At 40.1% G+C, this 21,271-nt stretch overlaps 1 protein-coding gene across 3 annotated transcripts in view; it reads left to right on the top strand.

Annotated features, from left to right (window-relative positions):
* The first annotated feature begins 1,099 nt into the window (after positions 1-1,099).
* zgc:172282 (leucine-rich repeat and fibronectin type III domain-containing protein 1-like protein) overlaps positions 1,100-21,271 on the top strand; it is a 174,798-nt gene continuing 154,626 nt past the window's right edge. For all 3 annotated transcript variants that reach the window (XM_061046433.1, XM_061046432.1, XM_061046431.1), the window contains exon 1: positions 1,100-2,421. The gene's annotated coding sequence lies outside the window, so the exon portion shown is untranslated. The remainder of the gene's footprint in view (positions 2,422-21,271) is intronic.

Here is a 21,271-nt window from a genome sequence, read left to right as displayed (position 1 = left end):
CTCTGTCATTTCATAATCCATGAAATCCGGCAGAATCTGTCAAGTGAGCATACTAATCGGCCTCCTTTGTACATTTCTTATAGTTGCATTAGTAACCATGCCAACAGATGCTTTGATAATCTGCATCAAAAATAAAGTCACCTGAACACTAGGGAGACATAACCGCTCCAATCCTCCCCCCAGTGGTAAGGTAAAAAAAATCTGGATATTTATTTCTTGTTTTATTTTCCATGGAGAAATCTGTTACCAAACACAATGATGCACACGTGTCAATACATGACGTATGGTAAACTGATTTAAAGTTGCCAGTTGGTGATCATGAAATGAAAACTATCAGCAACACACTACACTGGTAAAATATCCTATTTACTAGCCTGCTTCTGTCAAGAGAACACCAAATTCATCTATGACATGCTTACTGAACATATCTTGTTTAAAAAAAATAAAAATAAGTAGGACATGTGCCATTACAAGTTCTGGCCAGCCACAAGAACTTCTCCAATACTCATGTTAGTGTGAGCTTGTTAACTGCTGCAATGCATTTTATATCATTTGAATATAAAAGTCATGTGAGTATTGCCAATCTTCTCATCAAACTATTTGCATGAGAAGCAAAACAATGTTTTCTGTTTAAAAAAAAAAGACAAGAAAGAGGAACAGAAGCTAGCCAAGCCACAAGGAGTCCAACTAGTTTCTCAGTCGATTAAGCATAGCGTTAAGAGTGGAAACAAGGGATATAGAGTAAGTTAGAGGCCCTGAACATTCATATAATTGTAACTATGAAATATTCACATAAAAGAAGAAAAGAAGAAAATAATTTGTTTTGGAGCATGTGTGCAGATTTGCATTAAATAATTGAACCATAATTATATTGTTCTTTCTACATATTTAGTGTTACATTCCACATTAAAGGGTATTTGAGAGATAAATTACATTAGTGTAATAGGCTAAAACCATAAAAAACTTTAACTTATCATAAAACAAAATATTCATAAAATACAACTTAAGTGTCAGGACATGCTTGTGTTTCTATACGGCCTTCTTTAAGTCCGCCTCCCTCACTTTGGGAACCTCTGACCGTGTCCGTGTCTGTTTTCCTTACAGACACAAACTGTATCAGCTTCTTCCCACATGCAGGTAAACGCCCCGCCATGGCATCACGAGCAGTCGTCATAACGCATCCATCCGTTATTAGCAGCCTGTAATCCCGGAGCAGCGAGTTGTCAATAGACGGAGCAGGACACGGATACAGAGGAAAGGAGCCAGACAGGGAGAGGAGCCTGTAGGCGGATCGCCTCCCGGGACAAACCACCGCACAGTGTGAAAGTAACTGCAGGAGATGCTCACCGTGGCGGAGAAGGGCGCTCTTTAACGACAGGGAAAAGAGGGATGTGATTAGAGGCTGCTTTTCTCCCGGGATTTATCATTTTGTCTGTCTGGAGCTTTGCCTTTTTGTCTTGACCTATAACGCCTCTATCTAGCGTGCAATCCAGCGGGCAGCACGCGCTGTTGTCCGCGATAAGAGAGAGGTCAAGACAAAGTCACTTCAGTGGCACAAAAGAATAACTTCAATTCACCACCCTTCTTTGATACTTTCGTATCTTTCCTTTCCCTCATTTGCGCACTTATTACTCGATTTCTCTACTTGAGGCGGATACTCTTCTATGGCAAGAAAGGATTAATATTCTGCAACCAAGTCCACACTAAAAGCAAAGGGCGCGGAATGAGTGAGATGGTGATGCTGGTGCAGGAATGACAGCTGCTGAATGGGGGAGCATGGAGCACCTATAGGGGAGCTTTATGTTGAGACCGGCTGAGTAGCCGAAAACGAAGAACGTGCCCGGTATCACCGAGTGGAGAGAACGTTTTTCTCACTCTCCCTATCCGTTGCTTTTCCTCCACTCTCAAATTACAACCTCAATTCCCACGACTGCAGCGTGAAAAAGATTGGCATTTTGCTTTAAATGGCCAATTAACGGAGTCTTAACGTAACGCAGGGCGCTCATGCGGAGTCCAAATGAGTGCGCAACGCGGCGGTGCGCCGGTTTAACGGCGTTTTTTCCACGCTCACACTTCGGTCCCAGTGGATCAGCGGTGGACACTGGGCTGCTTTAGGTTTCAGGCTACCACCAGTCGTGTACCCGTACCATAGGCTTTCACGCAAACTCAACGGAAACTCAATTAAAAAGCCTTTGCTTGCCCTGCCACCTCTCTAGGAGCCCGGCAGCGCATCCATCCCTGCAAGGTGCAAGACCCTCTAAAAAAGTGGATATGATTTCTTATTTGGTTTGCAAATCTACTTGAGCAGATAGAGGATTATTTGACACATTTTTACAGAGTGGAGTTCTACACCTGGCTTCATAACCGGAGGGGAAATAATCTCCACCTAACCGGAGTCGAGGAGGAGAGGGAGCAGCTCAGGTATGACTGTCTCCTTATCTACTTTTTTATCGTCTGTCTTAATATCGCACAATTTCCTCCCTCCGTCGCCTTCTCTTTTTTTCGTGTCTCCTCACTTATTAGTGGAGGCTGAGTTGTAATTTTGGAAGAGCCGAATTTAGTTCATGAACGCACACATGCTCACACGCACGAACACACGAGAGGAGAAGGCAGATGGGGAGATAATGGCGCTGGTGTTCTCGCTCCCATACGATTTAGAGATGCTGATAGCCCTTTTCGAGATTGAAGACGGGAGTGAGGCAGGGGAGGACATGTGCGAGAAGCTGAAGCGGTCGTTAAATATTGGAAGTGGGAATAAATGGGTCTGAAATAGATGATGAGATGAGATATAGCCAAAGGGTATCATAGGAGCAAAGATGGGATGTAAGAGCAGGTGGATACAGCAGCATGGGGACATGAGGGGGCAAAAAGAAGTCAAGGAGTTTACAGGGGAATATGTGATGGGGAAAGGAAAGAAAAAGGTAAAGAAAAGATAGGAGAAGATTTCTAAATCATTTGAATGGAGGAAGCAATAAGGGGAAGAGGGGCGCAGGGCTTGGGGAGCCCAGGCATGTGGGGTAAAGAGACAGGAGGGAGTTAGAGGGGACTGTTAGGGGGTGAGGGGCAGAGGAAAGGGTGCAGGGCTGGAATACAGAGAAGGAGCAAGAAGGAGAGGCTACTTCTGGTGATAAGAGGGAGAGAGGCTGTTAGGGGAAAGAGAAAGGAGATGAGGGGGACATAATGGCAGGTGAGAGGGAGGACTGCTGTAAAGGTGAAGAGAGAAAATGGGAGAGGAAAGGAGAAGGTAATGGAGGGGCAGGTGTGGAGAAAAAGGAAGATAAAGGAAATAGAACAGAGAAAGCGAGAGCAGGTAAGCTCTAACAATAGCGTGCTGGAGGCCAAGTGTAGAATACTCTTACAGAGCTGTGCTGTAGCTACTGTGTGGCATTATCCAATGGATTGCTGCGTAATGGTCGCTGCAGCTGCACCATGGAGACAGAGGAGACGCAGAGAGAGATGAGGGGGGAACCACAGCCAACTATTTAGTTTGCAGCGTCAGCTCATCAGCTCGTCTTTACCTTGTAAATTTTCTCCTCCTTCCTAAGAGCCACATTTGCATTTTGATGGGGGGTGTTCAATAGCTCTAAGCCTCCTCAAAACACATGTAAACACACACGCAAGAGTAAATGAGTTTTTGAAAAGAAGTGCAACGCTGATTTTCCTGTTCCTGCCTCCAAATGTGTTTACCTGTGGCTTAGCTGAAGCCCTGTTTTTCAATTTTTCCATCTTTCCCGCCTCAATCTTTTCATTTTTTTCATTCTGCTTGTATCGACGCGTCATGTTTGAATTTGGCTTGACATAGTGTCCAGGCAGAACATTTTGCAATTTCATTTGGGATCTTAATGCAAATTACATCAAATCTTTATGCTGATGATTGTAATGTGCAGTTTAACGTGCTGTAATGCAAAGTGAAACAGCGGAATCATAAAGAGCACTTGCTGTCAGTTTGTATCTTTGATCATGACCCCGTTTGCACGACATTTAAATCGTATAAACTCAAATACCGACTGAAGATCTGATTAAGATTTAGCTTCGAGCTTCAAACAAATATGCCAAAAACAAGAAGACTGACTTTTCCTCCAAACCAACATAAAAATACATTTCAATCATGCCTGAGTAATCAGGAGTGGATGCACTCCTGGGGTGTTCTGTAATGAGCCATGCTTTGACTCTCTGAATCCTCCTGGTTATTTGTATCTTTGCCAGTATGCACACAGTATTCTCAGGTAAAGCTCATATTCTGGACAAGCTCTTAGTTCAGTTGCATCTTCCTATCCCACACATTAATATCACTATACATGAGTAAACAGAATTTTCCTGCACTGCCATGGAAACAGATTTCTCAGAGGCGCTTAAAAATAAATCTAAAATTGGATGAAGTACGTCAGGGAGATGCTGTAAGGTCAAGCTTTTTTATTCCTATTTTCTAGTGGCATTACATACAGTGGATTTTTGTAGGAGGAACAGATATGTAGTAACTCCAAAACAGAAGACGTGACTTTCTTGAAAATAATTGAATATATATATCCGTGCAGAAAAACACTGTAATAAAAAACAACAATAAAAATTTCACCTGAAAAGTCATAGAATAAATGGAGGTTCTTTATTTGAAAATGATTTCAAATTAAAGTATTGCATTACATACAGTGGATTTTTTGATATGGGGACAATTTTTTTTGTAATGTTTGGAAATGGCATGCAGTGTATTTTGTTATTTAAAAAAAAAAGGCACTCGTGAGCCATTTTGTCAAGAAAGTTCCATGTCAACACCCTCATCGGCTAGCGCATTTTAACACTGTAATGGTTACAACAAAGACAATTTAATAGAGCAAGCTTATTGTATATCATTTTGATGGACATCAATGCTTTGTATTAGAACAGTACTTAACTTCAAAGTGTAAAAGTGCAGTGATTGGCAAACAGTTAAAGGTAAAATAGGCATAAGAGTCAGGATATGTGATTGTAAAGTTCTGTAAGGGAAGGTGCAACATTTTGTAAAAATATGGGTTGAACTTTCTTTCACCCAGAAATGCTGAAAAGACAGATAATCACTTCTACATTAACAAACATGACATCACTAGCAGCAGCTGGTTAACTTAGAGTCGCAAAAAGATTAAGTAAGCAGCTATTCTAGCTTTTTCCACAGCTTATCCAACACATTCACACAAAAGTGGGACACCCAACTGGGTGCCAGCCAATTTTGTCTTCAGTATCAAGGAGGCCCAGGTTAGCCCTGATGGGTTTATGAGCACATAAAGTGAAACGTTACCCACTCACTTCAGTGTTTACTGTTTTACAGTATGCCCATTTCAAGCCCCTCTCCCTCAGAACCCACTGGTTATTATCTGAAGCAATATAGCCTCTGGAAGCAACAACCAACCTTTCAGGTTTCCTGTGTAGCCGGAGGTGAGGGATAAACAACTTCCAGGCAAAACTTTCTTTTCCTTGCTCTGCGTTATTTACAGTCCGACGAGCACCTTAAAAAGGCAGAATGGTGTTGAGAGACAACATCTAAGAAGGGAGTATTAGATGCACTTGCATGGAGTGAGCGGGTTGTTGTAGCGGAATTGGAACCCTGACAGCGTGTCCAGAAGCGGAGGGGTCTTATCTACTTTCCTTCATGATACTAACTCACTATACATTATCCTGCTTATTACCAGTTACTTACTTAGGAAATCAATCATTTGAAACAAAATATAGATTCAGAAATCATTTAATTGATTTAAAAATTATCTACTTCTTCGGCTAAACAAATAGTTGGTTGGAATCTACAGTTGAGAGAGAGCTGTGTCCAGAGCAACGGTTAACTCTATAGCCTTCACAGAATGAGCTAACTAAGCTGCAATTACTCACCTTAAACTGAACACTTCCCCTGATGCTGAAGTAAGACAAGGTGAACAGATCTGCAAAAATCTGCGCAGTACCTGACTGAGTTTTTCTGCCTCCTCTTACTCAGAACCTGTTGACATTTTATTTTTCTGCACCAGTATTTAAACACAACCATTGCATGTTATGTTATGTGTTTATTTGAAGTGTCATTTTCAGTCGTGTAGATTTCTCTGTCATAGCGTACACTTTTGCGTTTTGTAACCTCAGTCCTTCAACAGACCCATGTCCAATTAACTGGACTTCATCCCACATATTGATAAGATTACAGTTACAGTATTTAACACAGCCGGTTAATAACCAAAGATAAATCATTGTTGGATTACTGGCAACGACTAATTGCATTACAGCGGATTGCATTCTGTCTCTCTTTGCTCTCCACGCAGCTTGGTTTTATGCACACAGTCAAAGCCCACCAAAACACTACTGGTCAATACTATTTGGACTCCAGACTGAAGTTATACCCCTTCCAATACCAAAACCTGGTCCTTCACCTACAAGTTCTGCAATTTTATGCAGAAGCTGTAAATAGAGATAAGAAGCTCATGTGTGCATGGGGCATCCAAAATCAACCACCTTAACACCCACTGTGAGGCCCAGATGAAGCCTACCTACCCATGTTAGGCCCATGTAAGCCACACTTAGATGTGTTGCCTTGGAGACAATAATGTTTTTATCAGGTTATTAGATGTTGTTAGGCAGATTCTGTCATTATACAGAGCTCGTCAAGCTGTTTCCAGCCTTTGTGCTATAGGCTAAGCTGCTGGGCTGAGCTACATATTTGGATTCTAAAGTGGTATATTTCATCTAAGTCTCAGCATTAAAGCCACAAATGGATTGAGTGAGGACTGACTGGATTGGAGGTCTCACATATACAGCACAACCAGTTCTAAGCTGAGAGCAAAAAAGGCAGACATTTCCTGCAGATTTGAAGGCCAGACACTTATTTGACCCTGATTTCCAGTATGAAAACAGGCCGTGAAAGTGGCGCTTCATGATCCTTCTGGCTTACTGGGGCTTAGGCTGAAGGTTTCAGAAAACATACCAGAGGGATAACCGGGGCAAGAAAGCGTGAGAAACCTGCCGTCCAACCTTCCTTTCATTTTAAAACCAACACAGTGAGGACATACACTGCCGCCTAAACACTCCGGTAGCTGTAAGTCAAGTTAGCAGATGCAGCAGAGGTGTGAGATTAAGGAGATATTGCATGTAACAATGAAGGAGTGACAGTCCCTTAACACTTCCTCTGCTACTACGGGAGCTGACAATGCATGGTGGTTTGTCATGTTTACAGTTTATTGAGCTGTGTGAAGTCAAACAGAGTTAGGCTTGACTCTAAGGACACTTTTCCAGGTTATTTATAAGCATGGAATCAATTTTAAAGCAACATGATCTGGGACTTCCTCTTTTAATAAAGCCATATAATGGATTTAACAATTTAAAACCCTTGGTCCAGTGCTGTCTGTGTGGCACTGACTCTTCAGTAATCACGATTTCCTCATGAAGTCTCATTGGTTAGAAAGAAAAAGGCACTTTTTGAACAAACTTTGAACAATGGAGCCTTCTATTTTGGGCACGATGTAAAACACCTTTCATTCTGTCGGCATCAGATTGAATAATGAGGCTGACGGAAAGTGTAATTTCTGGGGGGGTTTGAGTCTAATTGATGGATGTGTCTGTAAGGCCAGAGAGAGACAGCGCAGGAAAAGAAATGGAACTCACACCGAGAAATTCAATGAGTTTTGGGGAGAGAAGGAAAATGCAGTTTCATCTCAGTGGGGTTGTGATGTATGGGTCTGCAGGTACAAATAAGGCTCGTGCAATGTGTTTCTGACTGAATATAAATTCAATGTGTGAATTTACACATTGCTGTATGGTTGCAGTAAGGGGCCTTCCATTTGCAAGATGGAGAAAAAAGGCGATGTTTCAATGATGAAAGACCAGAAACCCTGAAGAAAAGATGGATAAAAGGAAGAAGGAAAGCAGAGATGCAAGGATGGTGTAATAAGAAAAAAATATGAATGGAACATAGGGGACTGTTGGGGAGGAATTGACCTTTACTCAACAAGGCAGGTCAATTAAGAAGCAATCCCGTGTTTGAGGGGAGCAAAGAGAGGAGAAGAAGGAGGAGGAGAGATGAAATGCATGAGCAGTAAAGAGAGTCGAGAACGGTTGCGGAGAGAGGAGAAAGAATAGACAACACTTTGAAGGAAGAGGAGATGAAGAGGAAGAAGTTTAAAAGATGAAAAAAAAAAAAGAGGCACATAAGGTGAGAATATTTCGCCACGAAGCTCTAGGTGTTAAGTCTGCGATAGGACGACACGCTGTTTTATAGTATTAATGTCCAAAATATGTCATCATGATGTTCTCAACACTGCGACATGCTGTCCACTACAGTAGGGGTTTAAATGTTGACACACTCTCTGTATGCATGTGTGTGTGGCTGCGCGTGTGCTTATGTGTGGCAGCAGATGCCGGTTCAGTGGCGCAATCCCACCTCACTGCGGGAGAGTGGGTGAGAGATAGTGCAGAAAGATAAGAGAGCGAGAAAGAGAGAGAAAGAGAGAGTCTGTGAGAGCGAGACAGAGATAGAGAGAGAGAGGGCGAGAGAGAGAGTGAGAGAAAAGAGGTGAAGAGAAGGATGGAGGGGAGGTGCCATGAGAAAGAGAGCAAGGTGTGCTGAATGCCAAGTAGCCTGCTATTAGAATGGTGCTGTGTCGAGCAGGCAGGGGCAGGAATAAAACACAGCTCAGCTAAATCTCAGCACCCTCTAAGTTTCCAAACTTCCTCTCTTAGAAAGACAGATTCATTACCTTTTGTTTTCTTTCTTCAACTGGTTACAGATTTTGCTGATTTATGACAGCGTTTTTCTTGTTTTTTGTTTTATGTTTTAATGACAACAAAATGGGAAGTTGAAGATTTATTGAGACTGTATGCACCAAGAAAAACTGAGCATTTGAAAAGGGTACCTACATATATTTGCCAAATATGTTTCCTACTTCTACAAAGCCGAGAAGTCTGACCAGCTTACATTTATCAGGTGAAGCAGCATGCACACCAGCCTCTTCAAGTCATACAACACGTATGTATATACTTAAAACCTCCCTAAGGGGGCCCCATATGACAGCACTCACTCTCATTGTCCTGCTGAATGTTGGTGGGAGGGCCTCGACAGACTCTAGATTCACCACTGTTTACATTTATCAGACAAACTACTCAAAAGCAAAAGAGAGGCAAGGCACAATACCATCTGCATCATATCACAGCAAGGCATTTGTGCTATTACAAAAATGTTGTAGTTGTATTTCATGTTTTGGCCAGAGTTAATACATGCTAATTGCAGCATAAAGGCCAGTTTTCAATGTCTTGATGATTTAAATGGGGGTTGCAGTCAGAACTATATTCACACATGAGGGATTTTGTATATTTTGTTTACCCAGCTGACAACATGTTGTTTGTTGAACAGACACATGAAATCGTAGATGCCTCTTCCTGGAACAAATTAGAAACCCACCATTAAAACAAACTGCTTTAAAGCTAGGATGGGAAGAGTTAATTTAGTTCCCTATGACAACTCCACTGAAGTCAAACAGGCATGTCTGGTCGCATTTAGACACATGTCTAAAGTTTTACATATATCAGTATAAATGCGGTTTTATATAAGCATATTTTATTACTGCAGTGGCTGACTGGTACTTCTCATTAATAATAAATAGCAATGGTAAAGGCGTTCTGACTGTCACTGTGTGGTGATTTACTGTTCGACCAAATTAGTAAAGAGTGGATGCTAATCCAATCAGAACAATTTAAGTCAGAAATAAACATTTTTTTAAGCTAATTTGGGAGACTTTGGTTTATAAAGTAATTTGGTTTGGACATAATTTACATAATTTCAGATAATTTTTGAATATTTTGTTTTGTCACATATTTTACCAGTAATGCATTAGGATATTGTAACACTGATCAAATGAACCCGGACTTTGGGGTCAAGCATACTCATATCTAGGCCCAGAGTTCGGCGAGCTACCACCTGATAATAAATCATTTTTGTGTAGTTCCCTATTATACACACTTATACATATGAAAACATCAGATAATACTTCTAAATATATGTGATTCAGATAAATGACCACTTTCTTTATGAGTAGTTTTCTGGTTAACTGATTAACGAGCATCTGAGAGTTAGAGACCTCTAATTTAGTACAAATTACAGTGTCATTAGTTTCTTTTTTTCCACACTGTCAAATGAAGTGATACATCAAACTGAGAATTTACTAAGTAGTCCCTCATTAGTTTATGACAAGATGCTAGTTCTTACTGGGGGGTTTACAATTAGTATCTCATTAAGCGATCATAAAGGTTAATATCCAAGATAAATGAAGGATGCTGAAGCCTAAAAAAAGTCTAATAAATGGACTACGTGTCAGTGTAAGCATGCTTCAAATCTAACCCTGAATCTTTGTGGAAAGGCAATAACTCCTAATATGAACTACTTCCCCACAGGGCAGAGTATTTGACACAGCTGAAATATAACTGTGACATAAAATAATACGCCTCAAATTATTGGAGCCTAAGAAGAGAATGTAAAAAAAGGAAAAGGGAACAGTTATTAATAATAGGGTACAAACGATTTCCCCCTTTTTTTTCAGCTAGGAAATTCTCTCAATGGATTAATCATGTGCAGATGGGTTCAACACAGCAGGAGGGGTGGGCATTAATAAAGGGACAGTCTTTGGCAAACACTTGTTCATCTGATGTCTCCAAGCAACACTCAAGGTGTTAATGTTACACTTCAGGCGCGAGAAACAACCCTGAAAAGACCGTTATTAAATGAACACCTTCCCATGGTGTGTAAAGGGTGTTTATCATTTGATAATAAACACATACTATTGGCTTGAGATGTTAAATAGCATGTAAACTGGTAGTATTTGGATTTGTAGTTAAACTTAAAGGCAGGGTTGGTAATTTTTCTCCAGATACACTTTTTTAAGATTTTGGTTGAAATTGTCTTTAGGTCCTGAAAGAAATTAATAATTAATGTGCTCTGAAAAAAGAACGGAGAAAATCCGTCATCTGTAGCAGTTTTAAGCCTGTAAAAGCTTCGACCAATGACTGCCATGAGGTGCCAATTTCACAAACCAATCACGCCTCCCTGTCTCCCTGCTTGTTATCGACCCCTTGCATGCACTAGCCGACACTCAAAACGCGTGACAGAGTTTATACTGTGAGTTTACTTACCGCTCAATGAGACAAGAGACGACAGTGCTCGTGCATGTAAGTGAGGGGGCGTGGCTTTAGAGGAAGCACAGAGGGGAGGGGGGCGGGACGGAGCACTGAGGGAATGCTACTTTCTAAATCATGCTAGTTTATGAAAATGACCAACCCTGCCTTTAAGTTAAGACTCATTTGAAAAGTATTTTAGTTGATTTCATTGTGTATAATCTGTTGAGCATCAATTCAAGACTTTGCACCAATGTGAGCCTGACCTGAGGAACACAAAACCGTTGCTTTTTGGGGACTTTGCTGTTGAAGAACAGATTCCAGATCCTTTTTTTCCCCTTGTTCTTATGAATCTGGTTTATTATTTCCTTCTCAGTTTTATATTAAGGAAAGCATCTTGTATAGAAATAGCTTTGTGTGGGTGTTTGTGTTAGTTTAAAAACAAAGGTGGGAGGAATGACTGAAGGTCTTGCAGCTTTTATTGTATCACTGATGAGAAATAACTTTGGCTATATTATTTTAAAATTCATCATAAATTATTGCTACATGTATCACAATGTATCATAAGAGGGTTTATAAAGCATCCAGTCTTGCCTCTAGTATAAAACATCTGTATGTATACCCTCTTCTGAAGTCACATATGTAGATGACAGATCACAATGATTCTTCCTCTTCACCTCCTCCTCCCCTCTCTATAGTTGATCAGTAGTTCTGTGTTTGACTGTGAGTCAGTCCGTCTCTTTTGTATCTCTGTTTGTAACTGTACCTCTCTCCCCTCTCCCCTGTAATTGTCTTGGTCTGGGGTGACGGAGCAGACCTGACAAGCGAACCCAGATAGTGAGTGGAGATAGATTGAAGAGGAGTGTCTGCTCTCTCCTCTATCTCTCCTCATCTATTACTCGCGTCTGACAGAAGCAGTGCCGCGTGATGGATGGATGCCTCGCTCTGTCTCTATTCACTTCTCGCTCCCTTCACCCTGGTTTTGCTCTCACTCACTCACTTTTCTCCACTTGGTTTCTCTTCATCATCCCGTCACTTTCTCATTCTCATCTTTTTCTTATTTGTCCTTATGCTTACTCTCTTCTTACTCATTCTTTTTCCATCTTTCTTTCTTGCTCCAAGAGGTACCGACATTACTTTCTCTGATATCATCTGCTGTTTGCAGGGGTTTAAATGATAGTGTATGTGCTACTGAGATCCACCAAAAGAAAAAATTATCAGGGCATAGTCATCTATCATTCTTTGTTTGTTGTTCATTTTTGAGTCAGCTATGTCTTACAGACAAGGAGGGTGTGCTATCTGTGCTCATATTCAATTCTCTAAACTGAGTGCTGCAGGCGAAGTAGCTTGACTTTTCAGTCGTAAATAAGCACAAAGCAGTGCAGGGCAAACATATCCCAAAGGAAGCCTTAATTAAAATTATTGGAGGTAATGCAACTTTAAAGACATTCTGTGTCATGCTAATACAGAGAAAAACATTCTGCAGTATAGCTTCCTTATTTTGTGGCGATTTTCTTTGTTTAGATGCACTTTGATCCATTGAAAGATCACGGAAGATAGGTTAGAGTTCACCCAGGGATCCTTTTCCTTTGGTGACCCTGTCCAGATGTAAATATGTATGATATCCAATGACAGTGCGGCATCAGACTGTAATTGTTATGGCAAGAGCCGGAGGTGCTTGGATAGGATTTGGACAGCCTCTCGTCAATCTCCACTCGTGAATCGCTGTCAGTGTGGATGTCTTCCATCAAAACTGCTGTGTGATATCTGTTTGTTCACTCCAAATCTATTTTGGAACATGTCTGATGCCTGCCATCCCAGTGTGCAAGCGGGTAACAATAAATAAATGACTGAAAGAGGATCAGGGTGTAAAACCTGATTATGCTGATCTGTTAACAAATCCCTTCATCAGTCTTAGTACACTGCAGTAGATCGGCTCTGGAGAGCCACAGTTGTTGCACACATTACAGCAGGAACACAGTCACATTTACTCAGTGGTTTTCTAGTGGTTAATCCTAGGAACACTGAAATGACCGTATAGAAATAAAACAATTTTTTTGCACTGAGTACAAAAGAAAGAAAAATGGCCTTGGTCTTCATTGTCATATTTAATTGGTGAATTGAAGGGAATCTGCTGATGGTTTATTAATTTCCTGATGGAGAGGGTAGAGTCTGAAAGAAATATATTAACCCCCCTGAGGGGTGAAGGGTGATCACTTCCAATTATACACCAGATGTAATCTCACGTCTCTTTGTTTACTATCCAGAGCTCACTCTTTCTAAAGTATTCTCCTCATCCCCCTGGTGTGTATGAGCACACTGACATGTGTGTGTGTGAATGAAGGTTTCCTCTGGCAATTTAGCCCGACGTAAATCTCAAATTTTAAATTAATCTTTTATTACAAGCAGAACCAAAACTGGCAGCGTTTTTTGTCCAGGCTTGACCGGGTCTTTTTATGTAGCATGGCACGCATATATGTGCAGGATGCCAAGAATATTTGTATTACAGAAGACCTCATTACCCCATTGCTCAGATACACCACAGTGTTATGACCATATCAAGAGTGAGCACAATATTAACTCAATAATAAAATGTGAAACCTCAAAAAGACATTTCAATTGCTGCACAGATTGTGAAATATGCAATGAATACCATTCGTATAGCAACAAGAAACAACCAAAACCAATGAATGCCTGAAACACACAAACTCTAAAGAAATACAGAGAAAACTTTCAAATCTGATTTTTTATTAGATCATGTCACTGACGGAAGAGTCTGTCTTACTGTTTTGTTGCCTCATTTTTAACACTCAAACACACTCCCCCCAAAAAGATGCAATTTTTAGTTCAAGCCCGTCATTTTCAACAGAAAGATCAGTGGAAGTGCCACCTTGCACCACTATAATCACATTCGCAACATGTAATCAGATATATGTCTGTGTGATCATCTGGACAATATGAGTATTCTCTTTTTACTTTTCAAAGCTTTTATCAGGCCCAAAACTGCTGCTGAGGGAGAAATGGGAATTGAAAGAAAAATAAAGCCTGCGATGGGTTAACTTAAGAATATCTTTGTGTTTTGTTCCTTTAGCTGTTTCTGTAACACTAAAATGTTGGTAAGCTAACCACTGAAAATACATCCAAGATGATACTACCCCAGTATTGACACTAACTTATGCTCTGATGCTTCCACTGAACTGCATGGTTTCCAAATGCACACTGTATTTTCATATAAAGGCCACTTGGGGCCCTTTATTGCTTTATGACTTGATTCAGCAAACCGGTGCACACTGTTAATAGTGTTACAAAGGGAACGCCCAAAGTAATAAATGTGCAGGGGCCATCTTTTTTTAAGACTTCCTAAGCTCTTAAATGCTTCCAATAACCTTTGATGCTATCATTTGAACATTTACCATTACAGGCAATTATCTGAACACTGTTTTATTTGTTAAGGACAAAAGGTGAGAGTACTGTGCCTCCTTCACAGAAATATTAGTCATAAATTCTATCCTTGAGATCGATTTTAGCGCAGATGCTGAAGGGACAGTCGACCCTGTGTGTAGCCCGCTCAGCACTTCACGAAATGAGTGTTTATTAACTGAGGCTAAAAGGACAGACCCTGCTTGATTCAAATGGCCCACTCAGTGCACCATGAGCTTGATAGTCTGCAGGATAGTCAGGAGAAATAATTAGACTTGAGAGGGCAATCTACTGCAGATAATAGCGCTCCAAGGGCCGTCGCGCTGGTAGGTTCATGAAGCTCAGCAGTAGTCGTGGATAGTGCAGAGGACACTGGTAAACCAGGAAATTGAGAAACATCAGTGTTTCTTAGCTTTTATCTGGACCACCCCGGGTTGCTTTAATCTATGTATCTGTTTAACGTGGCTTAGCTTTGTAGCTTGACATTGTACTATCGACTGTGCTGTCATTGTACAAGCTTGTTTAGCTAGTTACAATTCCCTCTCGAGGAAATCTCAGTGTAGATTTCCGGAAAGCTTGTCAGTGATTTAATAGACGGTGGTTAAATTAGACTTTACATCAGACATTGCAGTTTTTGCTCCCTCTCAAAGGTGCTGCAGTTATTAAGTGCTCAGTGAATGTGCAATAATTGTGGACTGGAAATAACCTCTTCTTATGTTCTTTTAAACAAACACACATGAATTAAAAGTATAAATTAAAATAGGGGGACACACATGATTGGGTAATTACCAAATGAGTGTCAAGTTTGAGGATTTAGTAGCAGAGAGTAAAATATTTACATGTTGCATAGGAAACCACCTGGGACCACCTACAGCCTAATATCTATTTTTAGTCCATATTTAGTTCCAATGGGGCAACTGTTTCAAATATCTGGGATGAAAATTGTAAATATGTTTTTCATCTTTTACATATCCTACATTTTATTTTCTGAAGCCATCATACTTGGCTTTTTGGATAACAGTGGCTACATAAATCCTTAAGACAAAAATGGGTTGAGTTTTTTTTTTCAGAAAAGAGTATGGATGTTTTTTTTTTTTTTTTTTTTTTTTTTGTTTTTTAAGAGTATGGATGTGAGACTTTTAGAGTTGTGGCTGATTTTGTAGATGCTATTTAGTACGTAGATCTTACAAGAAATGTCTTACACACACGCAAATATACGCTCTCAAGAACATGCAGTTCTATGCACAATTTGTAAGATCTATTTCACACACAAATAAACGTGTTTTTACTTTACAGGTGCCTGTGAGGCTCCTGGTGATGAGGGATTGATTGACAGTAGCAAAGGCTGTGTGTATGCGTTTGTGTGCGTATGTGTTTGTGTTGTACGTGCAGACAGAAAAGAAGCAGTCATTTATGTGCGCCGATACTGTTGATTATGCACACTGCCTTAAATTGGAGTACCGCTTATGGAAGTGGGATGTTGAATGCAAATAAATATGGCTCGATTATGAACCCATTAAAAAAAGTCTCTATTAATTAGATGTTTGTTTGTGTTTATTACTATGGTCTTAAACAATGTCATGTTTTCTAACTGCTGAAAATAATTACCCTGTTAATGTGATATCAATATTTATGAAGAGGGTCTTGATGGACAGGATGCTACCTGCTCACAGTGGGACTGTCAGGCTCATGTCTTATTCCCGTTCTTTGATCGTCGTTGTTGAATCAGTTTTGTAACTCACATAAGGGATGTCTTGTAGTTGTCTTACTAGCTGTAACGTGTTCACGTGGCTAAACAGGGATCTTCTGCAGTAAACTGTGAGTATCACTCAATTTAAACATGTCAACAAAGGTGAAACTGAAATTGATCATGAACAGCTTATGGTTAGCACTGTTGCCTCACAGTGATAGGGTTCCTGGTTTGAATCTCTGCCTGACAGGATCCTCTCTGTGCGGAGTTTGCATGTTCTCCCTGTTTCTCTGGGTACTCCGGCTTCCTCCCACAGTCCAAAGACATGCCTGTTAGGTTAATTGGTGACTCTAAATTGGCCATAGGTTTGAATGTGATTGGCTGGGGACCAGTCCAGTGGTGTAACCCTGCCTCTCACCCAATGACAGCCGGGATCGACTCCAGCCCCCGCAACCCCAAACTTCTGACCTTTGGTGTTCACCAAAGGTCAGAAGTTGGTGTTCACCAAAGGTCAGAAGTTTGGGTTTGCCAAGAAAATGGCCATTTCACCTCAAGAAGATAAAACAGTAGAAGAAAGATTATTCAAGGTTTCATTCGGTCACATAGATTTAGGAAGATCCCAGCCTTCTTTTTTTGTTTGTAGTGTTGTTGTTTTTTGGAGGGGGGGGGGGGACTCTTGGGCCTATATTCAACAGAACAGACTAAAGATTATTACCACAATCTACAATTACCCTTGGCTTTATACTGCTTCATCGCATGTTTCACCTCATTGTTTGTCTGTTATTGTTATGGGTCAATCTCAACGCTCTCATAACACAATTTTTTGGCTGCAACTAGCTGCATATTCATATTGCTTAACTCAAACTGGCCTTCAGAGAGCTGGTGTCCAGTCTAGACAAAGTCAGGGGTAATGTGTGTATGAAATAGATGCTGGCTCTGATAAATGACACCCAGGGCCATGAACTGGTTCACTGGAGCAGCAGAGGTGGGCTGAGGTCAGGCATCTGGCTGGGGCCTCCCACTCAGACTGCTCTGTTTCAAAAAAGGGCCATGAAGATGCTCCCTTCTCTGGATCAGGGAGCTATTTTGTCGCTAATGTGCCGGCACCTCATAAATCAGGTGATAGTGAAGCAGAAATTACTCAGCAACAGCCATAGGGAAAGGTTGTCAGAGCCAAGATGGCTACCATTAAAAGCGGTGTCCAAATAAACCCTGATCGGTCTGATTTGTGAGGATTTGTTTAACTTTAGTGTTCAGATTCAGTGTTGGTCTGAAAGTATAATGTGTTATGGTTCTCAAAGGACATTCTCTGATTAATGATTTCCAACAGTTACAGGCGTCATGCCATGAGTGTGTATCCATGTGTGTGTATGTGTGGGGCAGCTGTTGAACTCCTTCTCCCAGCTGTTGTGCTTTGCTGCCAACTCATTGAGCAGGCAGCTGCTACAGTCAAGTTGTAGAGTGCAGTTTCCATACCCTCATATAATAATCCAGTGGAAATGCGAAGCTGTTGGGATCGCTCGTTCTGTGACATTTAATATTTGTCTTGGGTGAACACCTTGCTAGTCCATTCTGGTGGATGTCATAATGAGATTTAGCAACGATAACCGTTGTCCCGCAAACAATGATTTAATTGGCTTCCCCCCCTAAGTAGAATGAGTAATGACCTGATGACATTATATAACAAATAAATAGAGCACACTGTTAGAAGACAAATTACTGGTCTGAGAAGTTCTTTCAGGCTTTGCTATAATAGAACTCCATTGCTTACTAATAATTTGCTTATGTTGGACTGAGGCAAGGAGGGCACCAGCATAGTGACCAAAGATACAACACCATCACTTTTTTTCTGCAAAGCTACAGCTATCTACATTACTACCACATGCTGAGCAGACCATTTCATGCATAGCTAACGTGAGCGCCTCATATAACACTGAGTCCCTATTAACTCATCAAAAAAAATGATAATTTAAAGATATGCGGAATTATAATGTGTGAAATTACTTCTTCAGGATCAAACTTAACATCCAATTACACAAGCCTATGTCCTTTGCAAAGCTAAAACTTTATCTGACCCTTTTCTGATAGTCCCTGTGTGGAGATTTAAGCTGTGTGATCTGAATCAATAAGTAACGACCCAGTCTACACAAGGATAAACTTCTTCTTTTTTTTAAACCAATTTGCATATTCTCATTTATTTTAAAAGCCTGTTTAGCAAAAACTATTGGCTTAGTGATGGCTTTTCTTTGCGAGTTTGAGCAGACATGTCTTCTATGTATAGAATCCAATAAAAACATCCACAAGTTTAGCTTTTTAATATAAAACAGCATTCTATAGAAATTATAAATAAACCCGCTTTAGGCAACATTCTGACAGTTTTCTGAACTTGCCTTTAGATGCTAAACAGCTGTCAAGCTGCTTTTGCCATTCATATGCTACCAGTCTACAGAAATGTAACTCAGAGTAAGTGTGATTGTAATGCATGTTGGCCTTGTCTAAGCACTTTTGTAACAGCAAATAGTGTTTTACCACTGAGCTACTTCCACAAAGGTCTTGTTTTTTTGGCAGTGATCACAATTAGCTGTGTGTCTGTGCTCTAATCAAGACATGAAAGGAGGAAGTCATGAACTGCCCGTCTTTGATAATAGAACATTATCGATAACCCTAACCTTCAATGGAATATAATTGTCATTTAATAAATAAATGTTTAGTTAATTAAAATACATCTGTTAATGTCATGTAGGACTCAAGCGATTTGTGAGCCTTAATGTGGGTCATTGCACCAGCCAAGAACACGTTTTAAATAGATATACAGTGAGAACATATCACTTGACCCTTCAGTTAGTAAATTCACAACCTTCATGTCCTACTTTTAGATTTAGTTCAAGCATTTGTCAGATTCACATGAGGTTAAGACTTCAGATATGTATGTATTAATTACAATGAGGTATTGTTAATACATCTAGCTTTGAGAAATAGACAGTTCAACAACTAAAAAGCTAGCTTTTGCCAAACATTAGTCTTTAACATTAAAGGTCCACGATTTCAGTCAGAAATCTCACACATCCTGGCCGCTGGGGGCTAAAGATGTGGGGAAAAAAATCAATTCACGTCGGAAATGCAATTATTATCGTTAATTTCAATACAGTCTCCAGATAAAGGGAAGCTGGACCTACCTGCCATATTCATGATGCAGGGTCTGCAAAATGAAAGTGAAGTACTTTAGGAATGGTTAAAAAAACTTGAGCTCATATCATATACCAGTACAAATAAGCAGAACAACAGACAATGACAGCTGACTGACGCACAACTCATCCCTCTATTGATCTGCCATCCCGTTCTGAATGGACAATAAAACAAAAGATCCATCATCTGTGTCATTTCAAAAGACCGGCTCTCCTACGCCGTGATCAAAAGGCTATAGATTTATGATCATGAAATTTGTTCACTGGCAAGTTCCTGATAAATACCCATCCTGCATCAGCCCACAAGTTTTAATTCTAACGGTATTTTGTAAGTTTAGAATAATACACGTTATCCTTTTCTTTAGGTTTTCCTCTGTGTACTTACATTATTGCAATCAGCTGTGAAAAATGTTAAGAATAAAAAATGATCTTTAGCACATTTCATTGAGCTTTTCTTCTGTCAAATGATAATTTGACACTTTCAAATAATATAGTGGAGACTAGACTAGAGTGAAACCCAAAGTAAGAACCCCTTTGTAACAAATAGGGAATGTATTGTGGATTTAGAATTGGTTTGAATCTACCATGTGATCCAAAGAATTAACATTTAAATTGTTAGAAATTGAAAGATCCATACCCCTACTGAGGGCTATTGAGTGGCAGCATGAAGAACATTTACTTGTCAAACTTGTCTCTTCATATACTGAGAGCACTGAGACCAATGTTAGCAGCCAAGACAGCTTGTGAGCGGACATCATGTTTCGACTATAACTGTGTTGTCTGCAATGTTGGTATCTTCTGGCAGACTCATTCTAAGTAAGAGCCACAGTCCGGAGAAGGGCAACCAATCAGAAATTATAAATGACGACCCATTGCCGTGACAAAGGTTAACCTCTTAAACGATGGTACTAATGGTGTTAAATTGTTTTACTAGAAGGCCAAAAGTTCAACTGGGGGTGTGGTATACACATTTACTGCTTTGTTTCCTACATCATGCAACAGGTTCATGAATTAGTGGTTTTCTTTTACAGTGTTGTTTGTTAATTTAAATCCTGCTGTTTGAATGACAACTAGCTAATATCAATATGTGAGCAGATGTAGAAAGCGGTTAATCTAACTGTAGGAAGGGTGGACTTTTTGTTTAGATGGATAGGCTGGCAATAATTCATAAACATTCATTTTCTTAACATTACTGGTCATTTCAATGTACTTTGAAAAGATAGCCTTTAGTATACAGAAGATCAAACTTAGATGATGCATTTTTACAGGAAAACGGACAAATAAAACACCTTATATTTCAAATTCAAATGTAATCCCCACAATGCAAGGCGATGATTAATTGATTGTAAACCTACGTCAAATCGTTCTGCACATAAACTTCTATTTCCACTGAACCTGGTTGAAACTAAGGCACACAGCAGCAGAGATGCTTTATGACAGCAAAGTTAAACCAAACAGACATCACGGTCTCTTAATGTTCTTCAGTTGGACCAAGATCAGAGACAAAATGAGTTACCTAATTCAAATGAATATTCAACAACAACTGGTCAGGCTGGTCTACTTTGAAGGTTGCGTGTTAATAACTTTGCTTTACGATGGATTAACCAGAGTGTCGTCTGTAAAGATGCTGTATGGACTTAACACTTCTGACACTTTTTAACAAACTAAGTGAATGGTGGAAAGTATTCAGGTTACTCAATCACAGTGCCTACCCTAGCAGATGGGACAAATAGGTTTTTGAAGGACAATCTTAAGAGTTAATATGTAACTGGCTTCTTCTGAAATCATCAATTGAAAAAGTTCAAGAAATGCTAAGACATGATTGATGAGGAGTGTCTTAAAAGGAAACTTACTGTGAGGGTCTACTTCA

This window comes from Labrus mixtus, chromosome 9, assembly GCF_963584025.1.
Source record: "Labrus mixtus chromosome 9, fLabMix1.1, whole genome shotgun sequence".
Classification (NCBI taxonomy): Eukaryota; Metazoa; Chordata; class Actinopteri; order Labriformes; family Labridae; genus Labrus; species Labrus mixtus.
Note: the sequence above shows the minus strand (reverse complement) of the source record. Positions and strands in the feature narration are given on the sequence as shown.